Raw genomic sequence first — 9,307 nt, 5'->3', positions numbered from 1 at the left:
AATGAATTAAGCAAGCAAAAAAACAAGGCTTACTTAGTGTGTACAGACTTAAGAATCTAAGTGCACAATTTAGGTACTTGGACCTCCGCTTAAACTGTTGCACTTAAGGGCATCAGACATGTGTCTGTTTCTCTTGTTGATGTCTTGGAGTAGTGTTTCATTAATGTTCTGCTGCATGGCCGCTCATAGTTCTGAAATTGCGACTAGCATAGCCAGGCCAAGTGAATCTAATTAATTTAGAGATTGTCGTTGCACAAAGACAATGATTTGTGTAAATTCTTGCGCACACTGACATTCTTCATATTCAACACAGCATTGCCTAACCATTTTTTAAAGATTGTTCAAGATATTATACACTTTGTTATTAAAAACAGCACATTTCTCCCTGGGTTTAATTTAGACTGGAATTTCTTTGAAGTTCTTACCGGACATTTGGGATTACCTGGCATCTCGAACATCTTGGCTTCAACTACTATCGCTTTTGTGTTTTTTAGTTTGCATATCGCGAAGTTCTACATATTTCCGTCCATCTACAATTTCATTGAAGATCAAATCACCTGCTTTGAGTAATCGAAGATTTGCTCATCCTCTCTGTTGCAAAACAAAGCATCACATCAATAAACACCTTTCTTTGGCCAACAATACGGCCAACATTATTGTTGATATCTAACGAAGCTTGGATTTTTTAGGGCCATGATATTTGATTTCAGCTTTTCCATTGCGTTTCAGTTCTTTAATTGTTGCTTTGTGTGCAATGTTGCTTTGTATGGCATGCATGCTTTTGGAAACTGCAACGGGTCTGTTATGTCAACATTCTTAATTTCCATGACGTACATGGCCAAAGAAAACCTAATCACCATCATTACGTTCTTTGAATAAAAGTCCCCTTTGTTGGTTCGGGCCGACGAATAAAATCTGGCAATACTTTTGTCTAGGCTAAGACCACCTATGCCACTCGCTGGATCTAGTTCTTTATCAACAGTGTCGCCCGCGTCGTCAGCTAACGATTCGCTGGAGCCTTGGCCTCTTATACGTAGATTTCCAAGGTTCGTTCCTTGAGACTTCAGATATTTCCTTTTCTTTTTTTCTGGAAATCCATTCAGTCAAGGAAAGCCCTGAAATATCCTTCTGCAAACTGTTAAAAACGATCATCAGCTTCTTCCTCCATGATTACGACAATGCTGCGTTGGAAGTAAATCTAAATATAAATGCGAGAATACTGTATCATCAGATGGCCTGAGCTGCCTTTCAAAGATAGAAGGCCAAGAGGTCCGACCTTGGGGTTTCATTGGAACGTAGTCCTATTCAGAATGTACTACCACGTATTAGGGGGCATGCTTCAAAAATGCATTGTCATTCAGTTTGGTATAAAGTGTACGGTGTATAGTATAAGTTCACACTTTCAATAATATTAATCTTATATAATTTGAGTTCAATATTTCTTTCAGATGTTTTTTTGTTAATCACTTTCCTGCTCCTTGAATGATTTACCGTCATTATGGTATTTCAATCCGTAAATGCACAAGGTAATGAGGCATCCTTATTTATTTTTAACGGTATTTGCTAAAGTTTATTGTGTTAAGTAGCTTAAGAGCGACCATTCAGAAACCTATTCCAAAAAAAGTATGCACATAACCTTTGGCAAACGTACACTAACCAAAATACCAATGTTTGCTCTACATGATTGTATATTAAATATCACCGAGTCTGATACTTATCCCTGGATAATATTTAACAGTAGGCCTACAGTAAATTAGAAAGTAAATCTGATATTGACAAATGTATCAGTAAATGTCAAAAAATTTCTTTGCACTACAAAGTGCAGGTATTTGTAAACCTTTAGCACAAATATTAAAAAATAATTCCTTTACAAAAAAATTAATTTTCGGCTGGTGTCGGAAAATTTAGTTGTGTCTACTGGGCTAAGAATTAATTATAAGGCCCCACCCACTCTTGACCGTCACCCTCAATACACTGTACACAAAAGTAACACATGATCAGATATAGTGTGATTCGGTCGTGATTTATTACGACAAAAGGTAAATGGACCGTCGCATACGATCCGTAAATTAATTTCCATAGTAAAAATTCTTAAAAAGTGGCCAACAAGCCAAGTGGCAGGGTGCCGTAGCGCCCTAGTGTATTGGAGGAGGAAGGGTGGCAGGCGGGAAAAAGAATTTCCAAGGTAATTACAATCCGCGACGAGAAAAGGGGTCCGGTTTTGATTCCACACGAGGAAATGCAATAGGTTGAAATTATTACGCCGACCGAATCACACCAATTAGGGTGTACCTACGCCCCTTGACACAAAACGTTTTTTTTTTTAAGAATTCTAGATTTTTCATGAACATTTGCTGTTTTGTATATTTGTGTATTGCTTCCACATATTGGGGGACATTTTCTGAATAAATTGAATTTTGAATTATTGAATTGACTATATTTAAATTTTAATTCTGTGTTATAATGCATTTTGAAAAGGGTTGTAGATACATTCGTTATTATAATTATCGTGCTGGTGTCTTCTTGCTCTGATTATGTGATACATTAATAAGGTTGTTGATTTGGCTCACATTCTTTTTTGTTCTCCTGTCTATTTGTTATTTTATCCATTTTGTTGAGTTTATGACAAATAAATAGGGCCTAAATTAATAAATTTATTGAGCGGATGACACTTGCGTTACGAGTACATGGTAAATTAAATCTACGCCTAAATTGGTGACGGCGTAAGCAAAATGGTGGCTTGTTCCGAAAGATAGCGAAAGCTCTACCTTGACCAAGTCGTAATTTATTGGGCCAAAGCTCCTGATTCACGAAATTTGCTTCGTCAGCAGTATTTTCACATGCTAAGTATACATACAAATAAATTGATAGGAATAGAGGCACAAATGCAGTGCTTCTGTAATGGACCTTTTCGGAGTGTCAATCAAACTTAACAACTGACCAACCAGAACAGTACCAGGAATACATGCGTGTCCAACAAGCACACGTATTGTCCCACAAAAGCACTGTTCTTGTATGTTTTAACACCGTCATTTTGCGGGACCTCAGCAACAATACAGTATTCAAGAAGCGAGCGTTAGCGGGAAAATCCATTTTCTCTGACTGATTTGTAATAGGAAATTAGCAAAATGTTGCCATGTTCTTCTGCATGACAGATAAGCTAAATATGACTTCTAATACTAATTCGCCTATACATTTGAACATACAGTAAATAGATTGACATAGTTCTTAAAACTACTGAAGCCCTAATCGGACTATCGAGTTTGGTTTGACAAAAACAGGTGACATACCTAATGGTCATGATGACATCACATCATGACGAAAAAGGCACATTATGACTCATATTATGGGCATAAGACACCTGTTTGTCAAAATGTCAAAGAATAAAATTTAATATTTAGGACAGAGCCTAAAAGACTCCGGATTGTGAATAAGCACTACAACCCCTTCCACTCACTTTGTTACAGAGGAGGTCTCACCAATATCAATATCCAAGTAGCATCAAATTGCAGAAGCTAGTGTATAGCACATTCAATTTAGTACATTTGTGGATTTTGTGTTTTCGTCATGCTCCGAGGTTGCGACAATAGGCCTATTCTCTAAATGGAACAAAAAGAAAAATAAACTATGTCTGTTGTTAAATCAGAATAGGGCTTTTCATCATTTACATCATGAGATTGATATTGAAATTAGAAAGTAAAAGCAAAATCATATAGGCCTATATAAAACAAAAGTTAAGTTTTAAAAAATATTCGACACGTTGATGTGTAGGTTTCTAACTGAACATGGCTAATAATAGGACGCCACACTGCAGCGGTTTGTGCATCTTCGAGTTCAAAAAAATGTTCATGCATTTCACAGAAGTATTGTTCTGGCTGTAGCTAATTTGAAACAATTTTCGAAAACGAAAATTGCGTTAAAAAAAATAATTTAATTACCCGTTTATTATACGGAAAGTCATCAAATTGCCAAACAATCACAACAAATCAATAGTTTGGACACAGGAAAAGCCAAAAATACCTGAAATTGAAGGTAATGCCATCTGTGATGAGCTGTAAGTACAATTAAATACTTGAATGTTTTACTTTCTATAGGCCTAGCTACTATTATTTTTTTTCAAAACCAAATAAAATAAACGGTATAAAGTATTATATATATATTTATATATATATATATATATAAATTTTTTACAATGTATTGAACATTGAGTAATGCAATGATTCAGTCTAAGCAGTTATATGAATGGGTACCAGCAAACTTTTGGGAGTAACCTGCGGTGGACTAGCTTCCCATCCAGGGCGATTATTACGCTGTCGTTCGCTTTACGCTATAGAAACTGGGGATATGCCCCAGCCATATGAGCAATACAATGGTAATCAAATAAAAACATTATTAAACGTCCAAATAAAAACCTGTGTGTCCACTCTCCGAATCGACCTGTCATTCGATGATTAAATTGAATTGATACTTATATAGGCCTAATCATGGAGTAGAAGCAGATAATTAACTGAGCAATTCTTATATATATATATAATATATAATATATAGACGCTAATTGACCATTTTCTTTTTGTACTTTTTTGTACTTATATTCAAATAGCAATCATAAATAATAGCAAGTACATTTCATAATGTACATGCCTCAAAGAGAATCGCCAGGTACATGTTTCATCCCGTACGACTTCAACATTTCCAACACTAAAAGTGAGAGATTACATCAACACAATAAGGTTTAAAGCTTGCACCCTCAGGTGTGCGTTCAAGCGTTCAGAATCAGAAAGGAAGAAAACAATTAAATGGTCTGGACGCATGAATTAATGTTTTTATCGAGTGATCCTTTTCAATAATAACTCCATGATACAGCCGCATATTTAGTGGTACAATATTCCATTGCTTCACATCGAATTTAAGCGATCGATGACGGAAGAGTTACCAATTGCTAGTTGTAGTGCTTGATGACAAGTAAGTAACATTCCAATTTCCCTGGCCATTCCAATGTATAAAGCAAACTATGTAATAAGTTGCTATTGATAATTTTAGTAAACATATTGACTGATTATTTATGCTATGGCGCTTCAATTTGCATATTATTATTCGTTTATTTTTATATTAGAACTATTCATCACAGTGAGTGTACACACAGTTCTGATCTAGATGAGTGAGTCATCATAAATAATTACCGGTATGTTGTCGACTAGGTGCTGTATGTTAACGTACAATTTAACGGTTTTAAAAATGGTTCAAGAGTGTTTCCTAGACCTAGCTCTTGTCTTTCTCCATTAGTCAGTGTAGTAGAGCCCAAGCATGTTCTACTGTTCTAATGTATCGGTTTTCGGTGTGTGTGTGTGTGTGTGTGTGTGTGTCGGTGTGTGTCTGTAGTATGTATGTATGCCAACATTATTGGTCATTTCTTAGGATGATGCTGCATATTATAGAATTGCTTTCGTTTTACAATAGTTTCCTGATACTACTGACTACAGTAACCTGATACTACTAACTACAGTATCCCTGAATGTGTATTGTGCTCAGAATGGCACGATTTGACCTGCATATATCCTATTGATTAGTGCTACTGTACAAAATAAAACATGCAAAGTAGTGTATACAAATAATACAAAACAGTGGTACACTTGAACGACTCATTTGTTGTCTGCCTTCATTATTTTGAATAGTTGATAAAATGGCCAGGGATATGGTTGACTGAACAAAGGGGAGAGGTATTTGCTGCTTATTAAAGTGGTAATAATAATAATAATAATAATAATAATAATAATAATAATAATAATAATAATAATAATAATAATAATAATAATAATATAATATTCAGTTATTTATATAGCGCCTTTCTTTGCTGATACGAAGCGCTTTTGGCATCGGTCATTGGGTCTACATGCTTGTTGCTGCTGTAATTAGCGCAGGAGCAGGCGACTCCACCAGGTACCCATTTATACTCATGGGTGAAGAAAAGAAATGTAGATAAAGTACACAAACCAAATGCACAGCGAGGGATTGACACCCTGACCTCAAGGCTGGAAAACCAAACCGTTCCCGCTGCGCCAAACCACTTCTAAGAGGTATTGCTGAGTGGAATGGAGCTCAGACAGGGGAGTGCAGTGGGTGCGAAAGCACTCCACTTCAGAAAGCCCACTTTTATCTTTTTACTTCACAAAAATTTTTATAAAGTATCGAGTCAAGAAATGCTATGCATTGCATTTGCCAGCTTTTCTAACCGTTGATTTTTGATAACCGTGGTACGAAATTTGTTGGAAAATAGATTATCTTTGGTGGCAATTGCAGGTAAATACATATTAACACAAAGCTATGTTATAATATGTAGGCCTACATATGTACTTCATTCTAGTTTACAGGCAGGAATAATCTCCCCTCCCCGCCAATAAAATATAAACGAATAAGAATGACCTTATATCGATATCAATTTTCCAAAAGATCTTATTGATTAAAAAAAAAATATTATGTTTTACACTATCATAACATCAATATTACTTGTACATATGTTACAGTAATCATATTTTATAGAACTCAGCATATGCCTTTGGCAGCCAGCTCCTCCCTCACACGTTGTAGATAAGAATCATCTGGGTAGCCAAATCTAATAATAAACAATGAAGTTGACAAATAATTATTTAGTATCTCGCTGCTAATTGCCCTTTCCACTAAGCCCACCTATTGGATATTTGTTGCTATGATACCACAAAACAACATTGTGCAGAGCTGTGCATTAATGAATATGGATTGTGCAACATGCTCTTCTTTCATGGCCCTCTGCATTGAATCGCATAATCCAATTAGTGGATTGTTGGGTTTGATTAACTCTCAATCAACCAACTAAAAAAGACATATAAATTGAATAAGAGAAACGGATAGAAAGCATTTATAATAGTGAAACAGACAACAAAAAATCTGAGAAATTATAGCCTAGGGCAGCACTTTAGAGATTTCTTAGAATACATGCATTCCTTCTTTTTTTAAAGACCATATTCTTTATTCTTTATTTGGAAGCTACACTTTTACAACAGTGGCACACATACAAAACGGTGCGTCCAAGAAAAATATAAGAAAACAAACAAAATCAAAACATGACAAATCAAAAGTAAAAGTAAATGAGCTTAACAAAAAGTAAAAATCAAAGTCTTAGTTACCCTTCCCTTCCCTTTTCCAATCCCGAAATCGAAGTTTAAAAAAAAAAAAAAAAAAAAAACCACATTACCCAATCATTCGTTCCCTTAAAAAAAAAAAAAAAAAATCCGTATGATAATAATAATAATGAATAGTATTACAAGTTTCATTTGAAACTTTTGATTGGCCGAGAGCGAGCGGAAAGACCACACTAGTTTTATTACCACCGCGCCAGAGATTTATTTCATACAAGCATGGACCTATTATATTAATAGGTCCATGATACAAGCAAAGAGTATACAGCAGAATAGAGCCTTCTCTGAAGGCCTCTTTGTGTTAGTATGGATGCAATAATATATAATTAAAACAAGTCTGACAGAGGAGGGGTCTGAGCTAAGGAGGCGCATAGCCTCTCTCCAATGGTGTATTTTTGGGTGTGCACCCTCCTCTGAATAACATCTCCCCTAATAATCTCAATCCACCCCCTGAATAATCTCCCCTACCCGCCAGTCTTTTTCTGCGAGCAGGGTACCGGAAAAATAGGCCTATGTGCTGGGATTTTGTTGGGAGAGAATTTAATAGTTGGGATAGCCCAAAATTGAATTTTTGTTAATAGCCTTTTGGATCGAAACTAAAATAGACAGACGACCTCGTTTTGAATTTTGATGTATGAACTTTCTGCCGAATTACCAAAATTGTTAAGTTTAAATAATATGTGTGCGTGTGTCTTTTTTGTTCATGGTTGATCGATTAACTATAGGCACCTAATATATTGTGGTAGGTACTGTACACAGATATAGCTCAATGATACCCCTGAACGCTTTGCAGTGTTGAGCTAGTTAGCAGAGACGAAACAAATCGTACAGAGGCCTCCGCTCTGTAGTTACGGGTGAGCCAAAATGTAAAATAATTGTTATTTTATAGGCGTCTATTATCTTTTTATATCTGTTTTTGCATTTTTCAATTTGTTGTCGTCCTGAATTCTATCAACGCCAGGCCTATAATATACATCCCAATTATTTCTAGCAAGGATTTGTAACACGTCACTGATTCATGGATCTTAAGATCAACATTTTCGACCAAGCTACTGGCACAGCGGGAGGCACGCTGTCCGCGGGCTGGTATTTTTCGGGTTAAATGGCCAATTTTTGTGTTTACATCGTCCGTTCTCTGCTACCTGTTGTCAGATAATTCTGTACTTTTGATATGTTATAGTTCAGTTATTTAGGCAACTTGTTTTGTTTATTTGAATTTCAAAATCTTAAAAAAGTCCCTGTCTTTTTGTATTTTTCGTAAGCAACTACAATGACCGGAGCCCGTGTAAAAGGCCATTTTTCTCGATTTTTAGAGGGTTCTGTTGTCTTTGAATCGCTTTGTTGAGCATTCACCATTAGAAAAGCTTCTAGTACACTTGCTAGAAAGAAACATTATTATTCATAGCCTCTTTTGATGTAAGTTTTATTTTGATTAGTTGAAAAAGGGGTCTGTCATTTTACAAATTACCGTATGAAAGGAGGGTGCGAATGGTCAGTTTTCCATAGACACATTGCATTGAGCCAGGATAGGCGAGCGCTATGGTTTAGGTAAAACCTGTAAACGTTTTGTCAGAATATCGAATAATTCATTAAAGTATTTCATTAAATATTTGTATTTTGGTGCTTAATAATGATCATAGAAGAATTAAAATTGCATTTTCTGGATGCGGATCCGAGAACATTTGAGCTTCATTTACTAAACATACCTTTAATTATTTTCTCAAAGCATTTTACTACAATCTGAGTCAGGGCCACAGTTTAGTTACTTTATTCAGAGGAGTAATACAGTAACTGAGGTTTTCCAAATACTGGGTACGGTGAAAGAGTTTAGCGACCAGTTGAACAGGTCAGAAAAAACTGGAGCAAGTTCTCTAAATATTATCTACACTGACCTCTTGCTTGTCAATATTCTTTGTGTCATTGATTAAAATATTCAGATTACTTTCAAAATCATAATTATTGTTAAACCTATTAAAAAATACATTCAAATCATTTGCAAATGTCGTATCATCGATTCCTTTTGGTACTGCTACAAACTTCTTCTTGTGTCAGTACCAGAAGGAATTGGTGATACGACCTTTGCAAATGATTTGAATATTTCTCACCACTTAATATTAAGACTAAAAGTATATATA

The 9,307-nt window shown here is 35.5% G+C and overlaps 1 protein-coding gene across 4 annotated transcripts in view; it reads left to right on the top strand.

The window, feature by feature from the left end:
* The first annotated feature begins 4,813 nt into the window (after window positions 1–4,813).
* LOC117111009 (high-affinity choline transporter 1-like) overlaps window positions 4,814–9,307 on the top strand; it is a 24,789-nt gene continuing 20,295 nt past the window's right edge. For 2 of the 4 annotated variants that reach the window (XM_033253868.1, XM_033253865.1), the window contains exon 1: window positions 7,871–8,026. The gene's annotated coding sequence lies outside the window, so the exon portion shown is untranslated. Of the gene's footprint in view, window positions 4,963–7,870; window positions 8,039–9,307 lie in introns of those variants that run through there. The other 2 variants (XM_033253867.1, XM_033253866.1) reach the window with 2 other exon arrangements.

This window comes from Anneissia japonica, unplaced genomic scaffold, assembly GCF_011630105.1.
Source record: "Anneissia japonica isolate Jap-2015-1 unplaced genomic scaffold, ASM1163010v1 scaffold573_len2283161_cov171, whole genome shotgun sequence".
NCBI classification, from domain to species: Eukaryota; Metazoa; Echinodermata; class Crinoidea; order Comatulida; family Comatulidae; genus Anneissia; species Anneissia japonica.
This window is presented reverse-complemented; position numbering and strand designations above follow the sequence as displayed.